Below are 18,452 nucleotides of genomic sequence, written 5' to 3' on the forward strand. Positions count from 1 at the left end.
ATTAGAAATAAACCGGGGAAGGGGCCGAAAAATATTTGCTCTGCTCAAAGTTAATAGGGGTAGTCCTAACAGTCACTTCTTTATTCTCATTAAACAGCATACACAAAACACAATATATAATAATCTCATAGCCCCTATAGTGCGAGTGAGAAGCGCGAGCTAAAATATCTTTGAAATTTCATGTTTTTTATCCTCAAAATTGAACATTCTGGGCAATGTTTGTGAACTTGAACAATATGCGTATTTTAATAAAATTTCTGCGAGCGCGAAGGAGGAGCAAAAAAAGAAAGAAAAGGGAGAAATATACATTCTGGTCTGATCGAAAAGGGACTTGCTAATGGCGGTTTACAGTTCAATCAAAATAATGCGAGCGCAAAGCGAGCTAAAAATGTTTGAAATTCTGACCATAAAAATGGACATTCCAAGCACTTTGTGTATGAACAGAACAGAATAGGGCCTAAGTAATATTTTAGGTACAAAGTGGGAGCACGAAGCGTGAGCGGATAAAAATTGAGATATATAGACCTAAAAAAGGAACACTATTTTATATTCATGTTTTCTAAATCGTGAAAAGGATGGGTACTTGGTTACACCTTTACTTGTATAATGCAAGCGCGAGAAGAAAATTTTTGATATTCTAATCTGAAGCGAGATAATTTAAGCATGCTGTTTTCAATACAGGATAAGCAGCCCGTCTCAATAAACATGCATGTTCTAGAATTTGCGCATTCTTAATACACTTTTTATCACGGAAATCAATAATGCGAGCGCGAAGCGCGAACTGAAAATATTGGATATTCCGATGTGAAAAGGTCAAATTAAGCACTGCACTGTGTAGGAAAATAATCATGAAGTGGACATGGATTGCTCTTAAAAATGAGGCGAATGCAAAGCATGTCGAGCTGAAGTTATTCTGGACCGTAGGACCGGGACATTCTAAGGACATTTTTTCATCATTATGAATGACTGTCTTCCGATTCCTCTTCCCAAGCGCAAAAAGAAACATGTCGATCTTCCATTCTGAAAAAAGTGACAACTTAATTACGGTATTAGGAATTAATGAAATGTTATCAATATCTTATTTACTAATCTAATAAGCCTAATGAGAGCGCTAAATTTGTTGATTTTAAAGTGTTAACCTCGGAGATTATAAGCACTTTTGTCATTATGAATAGGATGCATTAATTAACGTACTTAACGAAATTAATGCGAACGGCAATTGCGAGCAAATTTTTAATTTAATAAACTTATTATTAACTAAAAAAACTGTAATGAAAAGGGGAATGTGAGTACTTTGATTTATATATATTAGGTATACATGACTCACCAATTCTAGCACGTGCGCGCAATATAGCTGATAAGATATGACAATCAGACCTTAAAAGTTATATTTTGAGAAATTTATGGAATAGGGCCTACACGAAGAGGAGGTACTCCACAAATCAAATAATGCTATAGGGCACAGCGTGAGCTAAAAATGTTGATACTCGGATCATAAAACAAATATTTTACAAAGCACTTTTTTATTGATTCGTTATACCTCAGTCACATTTTTTCTACGGCGGCCGTACGGCGAGTCGAAAACAGTCGTTTTAACATTTTTTTTGTACCAGCTTAATATAGGTGGTTTGAATAAAAATGAATAAAACGGCTGTTTTCGACTCTCCGTACGGCCGCCGTAGAGCAAATGTGACCGAGGTATTAATAAAAAAGAATAATGAAATATCCTAGCTGACCGTACAGTATATGTTTTGTATTTTGACTGCAAAGCTTGAAATGTCAAGCTCATATATATCAGCCTATTGAGCAATATGTATAGCTCATCGAAAATGAGCAATGTGATGTTTTTTTTTTTAATCATCAAAGTCTCCCCTCCCTAGTTTTATTCACTTTTCTCCCTCCCTTCCCCCCTCTTCCTTTTCCCCTCTCTTTTCCTTCTGTTTCTTCTTCCTTCTCCATTTTTTTGTCTTTAATCCGCCAACAGAGGGGGGGGGGGTGACCGGCCCCTCTGGATCCTTCTATGGTAGCGATGGTGAAAGCATTTGAATTATTCACCTCACAGTGTTAAACTGGGAAAATAGGAAATGGCTAAATTTTGAAAATCATCAATGTGGAGCCCTATTCAAGTTTAGTTTAGTTTAATCTATATACACCTTCGACAGGGGCTGATCCAGGATTTTCCAAAGTGGGGCATTCAATACAAAAAATAAACAAGACCTAGTATACTAGAAATTTTGCTAGGAAAAAAATCATTCCATACACAAAATTCCTGGGAAAAGTTGAAAAATAAGTCCTCATCTGAGAATGAACGACAAAATCCACTAACAAATATTTGATATATTACGGGAGGGGACACCTTTATCTTTCTCCCCTTTCCTTATTCCTCATCCATTCCATAGGCAGATCCAGGTGCCGGACCCAATTATGGGCGGCGGCACCCCCTCTTACTGGCGGTGCGAAAATTAAAAAGAAAAGTTAGATCGTGCCGTTTTGTTAAAGAAAAAAAAATCGGCTTTTAACGGCGCCGATCGGGGAAAAAAATTGTTGTCCCCCCCCCCATTGGAAAAAAAAATTGATCTACACCGGGTATTTGTCTGTCGTACCACCCAGCATTGGCGGCGGAAGCCAAGGGGGGGGGGTGGGTCTACCTGAAATTTTGTGATGGACACAGGTAAAAAATAATTTGACAAGCAAAAAAAAAAAAAAGGTTATCAACCTCAATTTTAGGGGGGGGGGGCCGTCCCCCCCCCCCACCGCAAATTTAGGGGGGACCTGTCCCCCCACTTCCGCCGCCTATGCCTCCCAGTAAATGAAACAACAAAATCAACAAATCACCGTTGCACTAGTACTAAACATTTTGCGAGTCTTTATTTTTTAAATATTTTTGTTTATAATGGTATTCATTAATTATATAGTGGAGGTTCGCATCCCGAGAATGTGAAATGAAAAAAAAATGCACTGAACAGGAAACACTAAATGTTCTTTTCAATTCCAAATTTACTCAGTCATTCAAATAAAAAAATAAGCATCATTTTTGATACCTTAACTTGTTCATCACGAATACAATGAAGCCGACAATTATTTGCTTTGTTTTGGATTAATCTTTGTAATATTATTAATTCACTTCAAATAAAATTCATACATAAACAGGAAAATATCACAGAAAATAATGTAACAAATTAATTGCAGTTGTATAAAACATCATAGAAAATAACATGACAGATAAATTTTATGTCGATAGGCACACTGTTCATTCGATCATAAAACAATCGCGCTGTTTCACTCCTTGTACACGCACAACTCTATCAGTATTGTTTCATCTTCATCTGTCCTCAATGGCAAGGACACCAGCATAATTCATTCACTTCAAACATGATAGAAAAAACATGGCAGATGAATTTTATCTCGACAGGCACACTGTTTCATTCGATCATGAAACGATCGCGCTTTTCCACTCATTGGACACGCGCGACTATATCAGAATTGTTTCATCTGTCCTCAATGCGGCAAACACCAGAAGTGATGATAAGTGCACAAGTTGCAGTTGCACGTGCGCGGAGAATGAATTAAATTCGGCGGCTGAGTAAAGTCTAGCGAGAGAGACAAGTCACCAACGAACTTCACGATAGACCACGCCTACTTGCCGAGGTAACCAACGTTGATTGACGGCCCATTTAGTTTTTTGAGTAGTATGAAAAAGTACAGGCATGTATAAACATCATTTTAGTTTGAATTCATTAAAAAAACACATTTTTCTTCTAATATAGATGTTTCAAACATATTCCATGTGGAAAACATAATTTTTTAAACATTTATTGCTATATTTTTATCATGAAAAAAGGATTTCTTACGCAACAAGAAGTATGATATGTGTGGGCAAGAGAACTACCGTTTTAGCCATAAAGCATATTTTTTATGATTTTATTGTGAGCCTACTCAAAGGATTTTTGTTTATTTTTATGAATTTCCAGACCAAGTTCAACAGCGCCGTCTCGAGCTTGCAATAACGCATGCGATCGCACGCATTTTTCTCCATAGCGAATACACGCGACGAAACTCTGTGGATTTCTCGTGGATTTAACCTCCAAACGTCACTTTCGATACCACATGAAGGTAAGACACTTCATCCCACATAAGTCAATTTAAATGTAGAAAAGACAGGGCCTAATTTTTTTCACTAAGATGAACTAATTTGATGAGGAAAAGCATTTCAATGCTCATTTTTGCCGTCGAGAACAGACGATGGTGGCAATGCACACTGTTTACGCACTTGCAATTGGCTTTTCATTTGCCCATAGCAATTTTGCTCAGTGGATCGGCCGACCTTTTGGTAACTCTAATAATATAAAATGATTTTATCATATTAATAATTTTCATATTTGGAATAGCAAGTGCGATTTTTTCTTGATAATGTTTCCTCTAGTCTAGTTGTCATTTTAAAGCACTGAAATAAAGGTGTCAGGCAATAGGATACACTGCCATTATTATTAGACGTAACGCTAAACAGGACACACAAAACAACGGATGGGACCGAACGCATATTTTGACAATTCGGCAAGATTTTTTCTAATCAAGAAATGATAATATTCAGTATTTGTACGTATGGAAATTCTCATAATCAGTCGTAAAAAATTATCTTAATATACTCATACACATATCTATTTAATATCAAAAGTGAACAAAGTGCTAACTTTACCCCCTAAATTAAATGTTATATTCACCTAATTCAGATTTCAGTAAGGGAGCGCCGCTGCGTTGTTTCGGTACGAAGAAGCTAATATAGAAGATACCCAACTGGTGTACAGCCTAGCCAGGCGAATCAAGCTCACATTTGAAGTACATTCGCACTATAAAGGGTGGGGGGTAAAAAGAAGAAAAAAGGGAAACATATCAGAAAAATCGGGTAAATAAAAAGAAAAGAATAAGTATGATTGGATTAAGGCTATATAGCGCCTTTATAGAGGACAAAGTGCTATTTCAGGCATAAAGCTGACGATATATGTATTTTCAGAAGAAGAAAAACAATGATAAAATTAACCTTAAGATCAGTTTTAGATCACCATAGAAATATATAAACTGGGTTCCAAAAGAAACTTTTCAAACTAAACAAAGGCACTGCACAAATTCCATTTCGTCATAATGAACAATATTTTTACAAAGGCTGGCTTCAGATCATGGCCGGGAAGCGGGGGTGGTGGGGGTGCTGAAGCACCCCCAAAGCAACCCCAAGATTTTCCCACAATATGTTAGTCATTTTTTCATACATTTCTCCTGTGACACACCTACCAGAATTCCAGAGGTGCAGCTGCTTATGGAAAATAATACTTGCAGCACCCCTGGAATTCTGGTAGGTGTGTCACATAGGTATGAAAAATGACCAACATATTGTGTTAAAATCCTTTATTTTTTTTGGGGGGGTTGTCAATTTTTTGGGGCACCAAAGCGACCTTCATTTAGCAGTGAAACCCTTTTTCATTGTCTAATTTACATAGGCGGATCCAGGGGGGTGAGAGAGTGACCCGGGCCCCATAATGGTGGAGAAAAAAAAGGAGGAAGATATAAGTGAATAAAATAAGGTAAGGGGAAGACTTGGAAAATAAAATTAAAAAATCTGTCATGTCACTATAAAAAAAATTCGCTCGCGCTTCGCGCTCGCATTGCATGTTTGATAAGATACATAAGATTCTTCCTCCTGATAAGGAGCTTAAACTATCAAGTTTTGAAGTCAATATACCATATGCAAAACATATTACAGCTCCGATATTGAGCTTTCATTTTGTTTGATTTACAAATTGATTTTCAAAAAGTGCTCTGTAAATATGTTTGTTTTATTGTCTCAGTATCAACATTTTCAGCTCTCGCTGCGCAGTTGCATTATTTGTCAAGTTGCTATTTTCTTCGTGCCAAAGTTCACAAAATATCCCTTTTCAGGGTTAATTGTCAATACCTATCCGCCAGCGCTGCGCACTTGCATTTTGATTGGAGAGTAATGTGTACCTCTTAAATTACCTCTATAATGATTTAGTAATTCTATGACAAACTATTTAAAATCCCCTTCTCATGACATCGCGATTTGCGCTCGCATTAATTGTAATAGTATATTTACTCATGCATCCTATTCATAATTACCAAAATGTCCTTAGAATGTCACGGTCCTTAATTGGTCAAAATAATGAAAATAAAAATATCAGCTCGTGCTTCGCGCTCGCATTATTCAGTAAATGCGATCCATAATATCTACTTCACAATTTTCCTACACGGTACTTTAATTAGTGCTTAAATTGACCCTTTTTCAGATCGGAATGTCTAATATTTTAAGCTCGCGCTTCGCGCTCGCATTGTTGATTTTCATGATTAATATATATATATATATATATATATATATATATATATATATATATATATATGTGTGTGTGAAATTATACATGTACAACAGCTTTGGCAACTCCTTTATTTAAATATTTTGTGAAAGAAATGGATAAAGAGAACAATGGTAGGCGTAGCTTAAATCAGAGTTCCCCAGAGCTATCTGCCCTTTGGAAAAATTGGCAATGCCGAAAAAATGTCTCTGCCGGGAATCGAACCCGGGCCCCCAGCTTTGAACACAGATGCCTTAACCACTAGACCACAGAGACGGGTTAGTGGCTAGGGCGACCCCGATCCGATTGACCGTCAGATAGACAGATTTTCGACACTATACCAATTTTAATTTCCTTAGTCGGGTGTAGGTGGGTTTTGAACAATGACATGCCGCCATGCCTCAGCTATATATATATATATATATATTGAGATACGCAGCTTGTTCTTTATTTAAAACATTAGAATATCAAAAAATTTCTGCTCTTGCTTCGCGCTCACATTATGCCCAATTAGCCATCCTTATCATGATTTACAAAACATGAATAGAGTGACCCGTTTTGAGGTCTAAATCTCATTTTTTCCGCTCGCGCTTCGAGTTCGCATTGTTTAGTTCATATTTCTATCCTGTTCATGATTACAAAAAGTGCTTAGATTTTTTTTAGATCGGAAAGTCAAAAATTTTCAGCTCGCGCTTCGCGCTTGCTTTATTTGATTGTTGGAATATGTATCATCTTAATGGATAACTACAAACAGTCCTATACAGGTCCCTTTTTGATCAGTTACATACGCATCTTGTTCGGGATCACAAACATTTCCCAGATTATTCAATTTTCAGGAAAAAATACATGAAATTTAAACAAAAATGTAGCTCGCGCTTCGCGCTCGCACTATTTAAATAGGGCTCATGAGATTACAATATAATATGTTGTTTTAAGAAGTGACTGTTAACCCTTCAGAAACATTTCCCCCCCCCCCCTCCCCTGGGCGAAATCAGGATCCGACCCTGAATTGATGCCCCTACTTCAGCACCCCATCCAAAAAATCGTTCCCAAGGCCTTGCAGTATACGTTCTAAAGTATTCCGTTATCGGGTAAGTTTCATATGGAAAGTTTCGGCTCGCGCTTGCAGTCATTGCTATATGACCCATTTTCAGGTAGAAATATCGCATGATAGTATCTTCTACACGACAACTACCAAGAGTAACGCGGGGGAGTATAACGCAAACAGTTGGTCCTCAAAATATTGATTTCCCCGGTCAGTGTGTCAATAACGTTCGGTTCAAGCTTTGCTATTATGGTAGCATTACTCCGGGGCAGTGGCGTAACTACGGGGGGGGGGGGCATGGGGGGCACGTGCCCCCCCCCCCCCCCCCCCAATCGGCTGGCAAAAAAAAAAAACCGGGGAAAAGGAGAAAAAGAGGGAGAAAGGAAGAGAAAGGCAGTGGGGAAAGAAGAAATTACTGTTCATTATAATGTTATATCATATTATGTTATATTACATAAGAAGCATTTTTTCATCACTTTATGAAACATTTTTTGCTCAGTGCCTGTGTCTTCATTGTTCCTGGGGCTCGCATAGACTGTTTAACGAGATATATAATCATGTTGTACTAAAACCTCCCGTTTTCAAATCAATATACTGTATGCCAAATACATTTCCTCGCAATTCGAGTTATTATTGTTTTATGTAGTGACATTTACTTCTTTTTCATGACAACTTAAAGTGATTGCCCTATTTTAAGGTCTTAATATAAAATATTTCCTGTCCGTGCTAACGTTCACAATTAGTTGATTGGTGAGATGTCTGCTCTAAAATACCTAAAATCAGTCCTTAAAATGTCAATTTTTCTGATCTCACTATAAAAAAAAATCAGCTGCGCGCTCGCTTCATTTTGAAATACGTACGGTCTTAGTGAATTACTGCAAACAAGCCTTAGAATGCCCCTCTTCAGGTCTGAATTTCCTAACTTTTCAGCTCGCGCTTCACGCTCGCAGTTTTTGATTATTATGAGTATGACTATGACAACAAAATGTGCTTCATGACTGTGTTTAGATGTAATTCTAACAAAATCAGAAAGCGCTTGGCACTCGCATTAGATAAATATGGTGAGAAAAAAATAGTCCTTAAAATATCCATGTTTGCATGAGGTCAATATATACCAAAAATTCAGCTGGCACTTCGCGCTCGCCTCATTTGGTTAGTGAAATACGTACGGTCTTATTGAATTCCTACAAAAAAGCCTTAGAATGCCCCTCGATCTTCAGGTCTGAATTTCCTTAACTTTCAGCTCGCGCTTCGCGCTCACAGTATTTTAATTAGTGAGATGCGTATGATTATCATGATTACAATGACTACAAAAAGTGCTTAATATGTTTAGATGTAATTCTAACAAAATCAGCAAAGGATGGCACTAGCATTAGATGACTATGCTGAGATATGTATACTCTTAATGGATACCTAAAATATAGACCTTAAAATGTCCCTGTTTGGGCTCAATATATACAAAAATTTCAGCTCGCGCTTCGCGCTCGAAATGTTTGTTTAGCGAGACAGGTACATATCATGATTACAAAAAAATTGCTTATAATGTCCCTTTTTAGGTCAATATAAAAAAAATTCAGCTCGCGCTTCGCGCGCGCATTATTTAATCAGTGAGATACATATCCGTTTAATGGCACTGCATGTCCTTAAAATGTCTTTATTAGGTCAGTATACCTGGCAACTGAGCGCGCTCCCTAAGTGACTCGAATTTTTTGCTGGTGCCCCCCCCCCCAATGCCGTGACCCACGGGACGCCACTGCTCCGGGGCAGTACTGTACACTCGTGTCTTTTTTCAGGGTAACGATCCTGGAGAAATGGGCGATACCTTGCCATCCCTATCCCATTAATTGGCTATTTAAAGCTGGAACGGCCCTTGTAATTTTAATCAAACAGTATATTACTTTCACAGAAAAACAAGGTTTCGGAAAGCTTTATGTTGTTCGATCACCTCTGACATGGAGAACAAGATAAATAGGTGAAGATGTATTTCTGAGCTCCTGGCCCCAGAGCTCTGGCAAACGGTCAGCGGAAATGTTGTGGACCTATAGCTTTGGTCTTTTCACAAAAGCTTCATTCACATGCTTCAGAAAGCTAATACACAGTACAAAGCTGTATTGTATTACTCGCGCGAAGCGCGCAGCGAAATTACCATAGTCCCTTCCAAAATCCTCGCCCTTTTTTCTTGATTTTTGCGTTATGAGGTGAGGCAGCCCCCTGCCCACTGAACTACAGTATTTTTGGCTCCCAAGCTGGATATTGATCATGGGAAGCGTAAACACATTTTGACCAACACGATTGCACTTATTTGTTTGCTTTACAATAATGACTGTAATAAACTATTTCTCCTTTCCAAGGGAGTCAAGCTCCTTTGTTTATGATGGTGCCGATTTTAGGGGTAGGTCGTTTTTTCGTTGCTCAATCACTGACCTATGCCTTAAGCTGTATTGGACATTTTTTTTTTATATATAAAGGTAGTGCTCAATATCATATGTGTTCAAGCAGACATCTTCAGTTTTGCGCTTTCATTTAAACAATTGTTTCAACCTATAAGAATACGTCATACGTGGACCCCCGCCCTTTTCCCCAAAAAAATCTTGTACTAAAACCTAAAATTTGCAATCTGATTGTAATTTTTTGCATGGTCAGGCCCCCAACTTTCGGCTCAGACCTCGATCTGCACGCAGATAAGGGACAATCTCAAAACTGGTCCGGATTTATTCATGGCCCTCAGGAAGCGGTGGTGCTGGAGGTGCTGAAGCACCCCCAAAAATATTTCTTTTGGTATGCTGCATGTATCGTTCTCCATAGGCAGCACCCCCAGGCAGCGGCGTAACAGGGGTCGGTGGCCAGGGGGGGCAAGAGCCAAAAATTTCCCGGTCATATCATGGAACAGGCAATGGCGTCATAAGGCAAAAATTTTGAGGGGCCGATATGGCGTATCGGGCAAATATAGATATATAAAAGCGAGCGAAGCGAGCGGGCAAAATTTTTTGACATTCTTATTGCAAAAAATCCAAATTTGTGATAGATTTTGACGTAATGTTAAAAAGATGATATCATATTTCACCCTCCTCTCTTTCTTTTTTTCTCTCTTTTTATGTACGCCACGGTGAACAGTATTTTTGGTATGATTGTGAGCATCAGTGCGAAGCTCTATATGCTCGAGGGGGCCGAGTATGGCGCTCCTGGCAAGAAGTAGCTTAATATAGGTCCCGGCGAGCGAGTGAAGCGAGCGAGATAAAAAAAATCACCTTTTCATGAGAATCTAACATGAAGATAGATTTTAACGTGATATTCAGAAAAATATAATACACTTTCCTTTCTTTCCTCATTTTTTTTTGGTTTGGTTGTAGAACTTTTGGGGGCCATGGTCCAAACTCATCCATATAACAGTGCTTTATGGGTGGGGTCCAGGGCATAGCCCCGGAACCTCTTGATATCAAAGCCATTTAAACCTTACAGATGGCCACTTATTTTAATCAAATTGCGTGTATATTTATATAGCTTTAACACAACACATAAATTCAATACAGTTGTGTATCGTAATCATCCAAATATTGTGAGGGGCACACTATAGCAAATGTGGGAAAATTTGTAAAAAGTCGCCAGCGAGCGAAGCGAGCCAGAAAAAAAAATGGCCTGTTAAAATGAAATTCTAATTATGTGATAGATTTTTACATCATTATAGCAAATATCATGTCATATATTATTTTTCATTCATTCCATTTCACTGCCTCCTTTATTTTATTTTATTTCCCCTTGGCTGTGGAACCACCCCCCGGTACGCCAGTGCTTCAACGTAAAGCTTAATGCAGGAAGGGTCCATATAGGGGCCCGTTATAGAACCCATTAAAGGTTACAGATGAAGAGCCCCCACTGCACGGGGTCTTGACTCTTGGACAGAGCCTTTGGAGATTTAGCAAGTTTATGATAGACTTTCATACGACATTATGCTATATACCATCCATTTTTCTTCCCGCTCGTTATCTCAATCCTCGGCAGCCCGGTAGTGTACGTTATCTTGTCCCGATTCTTTATTTCCAATTTAGATTTTGGCTAATTCAATTCTGCCTTTATTTCCCGCTTTTGTTTGCCTTTTTGTCATCTTTAATTTATTTTCCTGTCTTACTTATCATGCTAATGTATTTGTATATATATCGGGGCGAATTGTTCTTTCTCACTTGTTTTTTTTCCCTTCCTTTTCCTGTTTTCTTTCCGTTTTCCCTTTTTTATGTTTTTTCTTAGTTTTCTTTTCCCTTTTCCTTTCCCTTTCCCCTCCCTCCCCCCTTTTTTTCTTTTTCCCGTTTTTTTATTTTCCCGGTGAGCTCCGCCAGGGGGGGGGGGGGGGCAGCTTGCCCCCCTGCCCCCCCGCCTGTTACGCCACTGCCCCCAGGTATTCTGAAAGATATCTAAATATTGGGAAAATGTAACAAGAAATAAATGACCTATAATAGGCCTATACTATATATATATTTTTTTTTAAATCAAATTTCTTGGGACCAATTTGACCTTTTTTTTAAATTTGAAATCCCCTTTTTCTTTTTTTCTTTTTAAAAATTTGCATGAGCAACCCAGTGCAAAAAAAATTGTATTAGCACCCCAGTGCAAAAAAAAATTGTTCTCAGGGGGACCCTCGATATTGTTGAACAAGAAATTATCGATATTGTGTCTAGTTTGAATAACAAAAAAAGTCCTGGCTATGATGAATGATAATTTTATTTTGAAGGGTGTAATTTCCTCTATTGTTAATCCTTTGGTGTATATTTTAAACCTTTCATTACAAAATGGTCAAGTTCCCGACAACATGAAAATTGGTAAAGTAATACCTCTTTTTAAAAAAGGTGATAAGCTTAATGTCAATAATTACAGACCTATTTCCTCATTGTCCTCCATATCAAATTTTTTAGAAAAGGTTGTTTACAGTAGAACTATTAACTTTTGAAAGCACACAATATTTTCTCCGATTACCGTCAGTTTGGCTTTAGAAAAAAACACAATACTGAACATGCCTTATTAAATTTCATTGATAAAGTGGCACATGCTCTCGACAACTCTTCACACATGGTTGGTATCTTCCTGGGGTGGTATTCTGAAAACGTTCTTATCTTTGTTCTTATCTTTGTTCTTATCTCAATGAGATAAGAAGACGCTAAAATCATTGCAAATCGGTATTCTGAAAATCTTCTTAAAGTATACACCCGAAGAATCAAAAGTATTTTATAATGACTTTATGTGGTCATCATTGTAAAGGGGAAGTATTACTAATCAGATATATAACTTCACTTTTCAAAATAGTGATCAGAGTTTGCAGAAATCAGCTCTCAAAAATGATTTATTTTCATGCCATATTTCTGCCTTCCACCGGTCCTCTTGCGAGCTCCAGCTGAGTGACGTCACACAATGAGCAGTGAGCAGCTGAGCTGACAGCAGCCCATTGGAGACGATCTTTCCAATCAGCGTTTTTTGCTCTTAGAATTGTTTATTCCTCTTAAGATTGGTCTTGTTATATAGATAAAAGTTTGAATTTACTGAACAGTGAAAAAAAAGTGCACATTTAACGTATTTTGGTAACCGATATTTAGCTTAGACATTTTTTTTTTCAAGAAATATATGTGAATAAACAAAGCCTATTTTCACGTAGAAATCACACTTGCGTCACATTAATATTATAATCAATATAAAGCATAGACATTCTTCTTTATGACTGAACAAAAATTATGAAATTTCATTAAGTAGCAAAGTCAGGAACCACAAAAAAAACACGGCAATATCCGTCGCGAAATGACTGAAATTGCCGAAGCATTATTAGGCAACAGCGGCGAGCGGACTTTATTTCATATATCTTAAAAATGCCTTCCCGATAGGGCAATGGTCTGTGGCCAAATGCGATGGCCATTGTTTTGTCATGTGCGAGGACCCTGGTTCGAGATCGGATTTTTTTTCTGGGTATTTTTTTTTATTCCTTCCCGTCCCTACCCATATTTTTTTCTCTTTTTATTTTCTTGTGAAATTCTATTCAGACCTGTATTTATCAAATCTTGCTTCTTAATTGCTGCTTTTGATTTTCAAGTTCTTGATTAGATTATTTCTACTCTTATTTGGGATGGGAGGGGTAGAGTTAAAAGTCAAGTCCACATCAACTAAAAATTATTTGAATAGAGTAATTTCCCTTGTTGCTTTTACTCAAAACAGTCATATACACAAAACAATGATATGCAAATTAGAGTTGTCACTCACATCACATTCGTTTCTATTTTTTGTGGCATTTTGTTTTTTATTCTTTGCAGATTTGACGACAGGAAACTCTTCATCTGATCACAATAGGTTATATTTACGGAACTGTTAATATAGTAATTATATAAATTTGAATCAAAGTTTTTATGAAATTTCCTGCAATATCTTGTTATTTTTTTTAAATTCAAATGAATTTTTGATTGCGTGGACTTCTCCTTTACTCTTAATGTAGGGAATGCATAGCAAAATTTATCCAGAAACAAAATTGTCTTAGAATATGCAAATCAGTAATTGGACACATGTTCACTTTTCTTTCATCCAGGCCACTTCCTCACATCCACCAGGCTTTCAGTCTTATAACAAAAATGATGAACCATCACACAACAGCACATAACATTCACAGTGCTTCACAATAAATATTTCACTTCTGTTCATACATGCAATAAATATTGTGGAAACAAATAAAAGGCGTACCCATATTCAAATACCGTTTAAAAGGACAAATATATTATACCTTTCGAGAAAAATCAGCACGTTAAATATCTGATAAAAAAACATAATTATGGGGCACTGCAAGAAACTTATGTTCAATTGCAAATCAAGCGTAAGTCTTAAATTCAAATTCAAGCGTAATAAGGTCGAGTTGCAATCGCAATTCAACTACATGTTTAATCAAAGGACTTACCCTTGATTTGGGACGTGTGATTGAGTATAACATTTCTCGCAAAATGCCCTAGTAACATTAAAATTGTTCTTTCGTTTTAAATTGTGTGTTATTATTTTTGACAAGCTGTATTCCTGTCCAAGTCAAATTTCTTAGTTCTCTCCAAAACTGTGCTCAAAATTGTTTCCAAGATTGATAAAGACAAATTTTCTTTTGTATCATTATCAGTCCACAACTTGCAAACCGTAGGTCCTGGAAAGAGTGAAGAAAAAATGGCTATATCCAAATCATAGTAAAAGAACATGATGGAATCTCCCAGATTGAGGTAGCAAGCAGAGACCAGAAGTCACCAGAGTCAGCAAGTGTGCAGATCTGTGTGTAGAAGAGAGAACAAAAGAAATAGTTTAAATAATCAAATCAAAGTATGAATTTAATTAACGTGATGATTGATGACGTGCGGTGGCATGTAATTCCCGGTCAACAACAAATGATAGTAGGTTTAGACACCTGAAAAGTTCCACTCAGAACACTGGTGCTCTACCTCAAGTGATGTTTGTGTAGGCCCCACTCCACTTCACCACCGCTACACTACCGTACATGTACGCCACACCTACCCGGGTAGGTGTGTAGCGTAGTGTAGGCTGTAGCAGTAGTGAAGTGGAGACTACACGAACATCACTTGAGGTACGGTGCTCTCTGAGTCTATGTGTCATTACAAAGATTGCATTTATCTTCATTGTTGAAGGCATTACGCATACATATATGCAGCAACACTCTAATCAGAAAGAAACACCAGACTCTAATTTTGGCCCAGGTTAGTATACACTACCGTACATGTACGCCACACCTACCCGGGTAGGTGTGTAGCGTAGTGTAGGCTGTAGCAGTAGTGAAGTGGAGACTACACGAACATCACTTGAGGTACGGTGCTCTCTGAGTCTCTGTGTCATTACAAAGATTGCATTTATCTTCATTGTTGAAGGCATTACGCATACATATATGCAGCAACACTCTAATCAGAAAGAAACACCAGACTCTAATTTTGGCCCAGGTTAGTATACTAATACTAACCTCGCAATACGTGTGAGTGATTTTGGCCAGGAATCAGGGTAATCACTGCTAAAAATTTGTCTGGCTTCATGACATCGGCATCATGGTGATATAATTCTGTGTATAGTAAAAACTTAAACATTCCTCTGAAACAGCAGATTTTCAGCCATGGTCCATACCAGTGCTCCTAAATAATTTAATCGCCTGCCTGAGTCCTGATCAGTTTTAGAAATCTGAAGAAAAAATCTGCTGGAATTGTGCAAAAACATTATTTCTAAAATAAAGACTTTTTAATTTTAATAGTAGTTATGCCAAAATGCATGATTCTAAACTTATATCAGATCTGTATCTGTCATCTGACCTGAATGCATCGTCAGAACAAGTACAGTTTCCAAACATGCCTACCTTGACTTTTGACTGGATCAAACAGCGTAACCTGCAACATGCATCGGGAGCAAGTGAATGGGACCGTGCAGCTTGGAGTTTTTCAATAGTTACTAAGTTAGTAGAGCAACACAACGAAGACTGTCGAGTGGACAAAATCGATCTTTCCAGTTCACAATTCAATAAAAAACGGGCAAAATAACACAGTTCTGGTTCCCTTATAGTCTGAAGTTGTCGAAAACAGAATTCGGATATCACAATACATGAAGAAAACGGTAAATTCGAAGAAAAATAGAGACCAGGAAGGTGAATCAGCTGTCAGTGTACTGCTGGCTTGCACAGAGAGCTGAGTGAGTCGATCATGTGACGTCATTATTCTCGACTGTTTTTGATCGCGTGATTGTCTGTCTGGGGGCGGCTGGGGGGCTGAGAAGGGTCTCTAATAATTTCATTTCTTGCATTTCCACGACATCAATGAGACTTTTTAGTGACATATTTGTGTATAAAAAGACAAGACCTTTCCATTCATATATAATTTGTCTATAATCATCACTTTCGTGAATTTTCTTTGGATGTATACTTTAACGCGTTCTTATCTCTGTAAGGACTGCCTCCTTCTTATCTTCAACACGCCCATTTTTAAGATATTACCAATCAAAATGCGCTTTATATTGGCAGTTTAACCAATAAAAGCGTTCCTTATGTGAAGATAATATCATGGGCGCTGCGCGTGCACTGTTTCTTGCGCACTGCGCGAAATAGGCATTTTATACGCAATGACTGATTATTATTTCGAGACAATGCACAAAATAAAGAAAGAAAGAAAGTAAAGAAAAAAGGTAAAGAAAGCAGTTACGAATAAGAATAAAACAGGAAGAAAGAAGTAAAGTAAGTAGGCAAGTAAGAAGACAGAAAAGGGTCAGAATGAAGCAGAAATTTAAAAAAATAAAAGGATAAATGCAGAAAACAATGAAAGAAAGAAAAGGTAAACGAAAGAAAGCAAGCAAAAGGAACTTTAAAGAAAATTTTAAAAATGAAAAGAAATAAAAAGGAAAGAATACAAGAAAAAAAAAGGAGGAATACATAAAATGATAATCAATGATAAAAAGAGGAATATAAAATTGAAGGAAAAATAAAGAAGGAATAGGAAAAAAAACTTAAAGGGGAAAAAACGAAAAAGTACAAAATAAACAGATTAAAAGGGATAAAATGAAGGAATAAAGAACCAAAAAAAGTTAGAAAAAACGAATGAAAGAAAGTAAAAAAAGGAAGGAATAAAAATATGTAAAAAGTGAAGGAAGAGAGAAAAAGGGAAAATGAAACAAAGAAATAATGAAAGAGAGGGAGAGAAAGAAAGAGATAAGAGAGGGAAGATAAAAGATGAAAGGAAAAGTAAAGCAAAATTGAAAACTAAATAAAGATAAAAAGAAAGGTAAATTCAAAGAAGGAAAGAAAAAGAATGGGAAAATAAAAAGGCAGGAAAAATGAAGAATGAATGAAAAAACGAAGAGAGATTAATGGAAAGAATAAAGAAAAAAGTGAAGTATAATTTACCCTAAAAAATGAAGAAATAAAAAGATTACAAAAATAAATAAAGTGAAGGAAGAAAGGAAAAAAAACAGAAAGAAAGAGAGAAAAGGTGAAAGAAAAAAAACTTAGTCAAGAAAAAAAGGAAAAAAATCGGAAAGGGAAAATAAAAAAGGAAGGACCCCTCGGTAGACCAGCAGCACCATGATTGATGTTGCTGAGCAGGGCCATCCTCCCGTTTTTCATTTATCAATTCACATGTATAATTTTATATGTATTGTTATTTGTTTTTAACGGAAATAAATTCAATTAAAAAAAAAGAAAAAGAAAGAATAAATAAAATAACGCAAAAAAAAAAAATAAGGAAGAAGTTAAAAGATTCAAAAGAATAAAACAAAATGAAGAATGAAAGAAATGAAAAAAGACAAACAGATAGAAAGGAAGAAAAAGCGAAAAGAAATAGGCCTAAATGAAATAAAGAAAGACAGAACGAAAGGAAGGACGAAAGAAAGAAATAAAGAAAAAAAGGAATATAAAAAAGAGACAGGCAAAATAAAGGGTGAATGAAAGAAAGGTTGGGAGGAATACTTGTTACTACCAGTGGCCATCGATTTTTAGCAAGAAAGAAGGCGGACAGCGTAAGATGTGATAACCCTCTAGCTATCTTAAATATTATCATAAATTTTGTAAAGAGATAAGAAAGAAAAAAGATAAGAACGTTTTCAGAATACCACTTATCTTTATTTTGTTCTTATCTTTTAGCGCGCTTTTGTATCATATGCGCGAATTATAAATTTACGCGCTCAGCATCGATGGAAAGCAAGATAAGAAAAAGATAAGAACAAAAGATAAGAAAAAGATAAGAACGTTTTCAGAATACCAATTTGAGAACGTGACGTAGATAAGAACAAAATTAAGATAAGAACGTTTTCAGAATACCGCCCCCGGACTTCTCCAAGGCCTTCGACACAATCAATCACAATATATTATTACGTAAACTCGCTCATTGTACAACGCCTACTTAGCTTGTTGTACGCGAGCAAATGGGAGGCTGAATGTCAAACATTCGTACCAACGAACGTAGAGGGCAGCAACACACAAGCGTGTTGCTCTAAGGAAGGTCAACTCCGCTCGAATTTTGTGACCACTTTAAAAAATAAGGTGGGGTTTTGGGAAATTTGTCGAGTTGATT

General features: G+C 36.9%; 1 protein-coding gene across 1 annotated transcript in view; it reads right to left on the bottom strand.

Moving 5' to 3' along the window:
• The window catches only part of LOC129276799 (intermembrane lipid transfer protein VPS13D-like), an 83,396-nt gene extending 78,610 nt beyond the window's left edge, over positions 1-4,786 (bottom strand). The window contains exon 1 of the mRNA XM_064109797.1: positions 4,722-4,786. The gene's annotated coding sequence lies outside the window, so the exon portion shown is untranslated. The remainder of the gene's footprint in view (positions 1-4,721) is intronic.
• Between the last annotated feature and the right edge of the window lie 13,666 nt (positions 4,787-18,452).

This window comes from Lytechinus pictus, chromosome 14 (assembly GCF_037042905.1).
Source record: "Lytechinus pictus isolate F3 Inbred chromosome 14, Lp3.0, whole genome shotgun sequence".
NCBI lineage: Eukaryota > Metazoa > Echinodermata > Echinoidea > Temnopleuroida > Toxopneustidae > Lytechinus > Lytechinus pictus.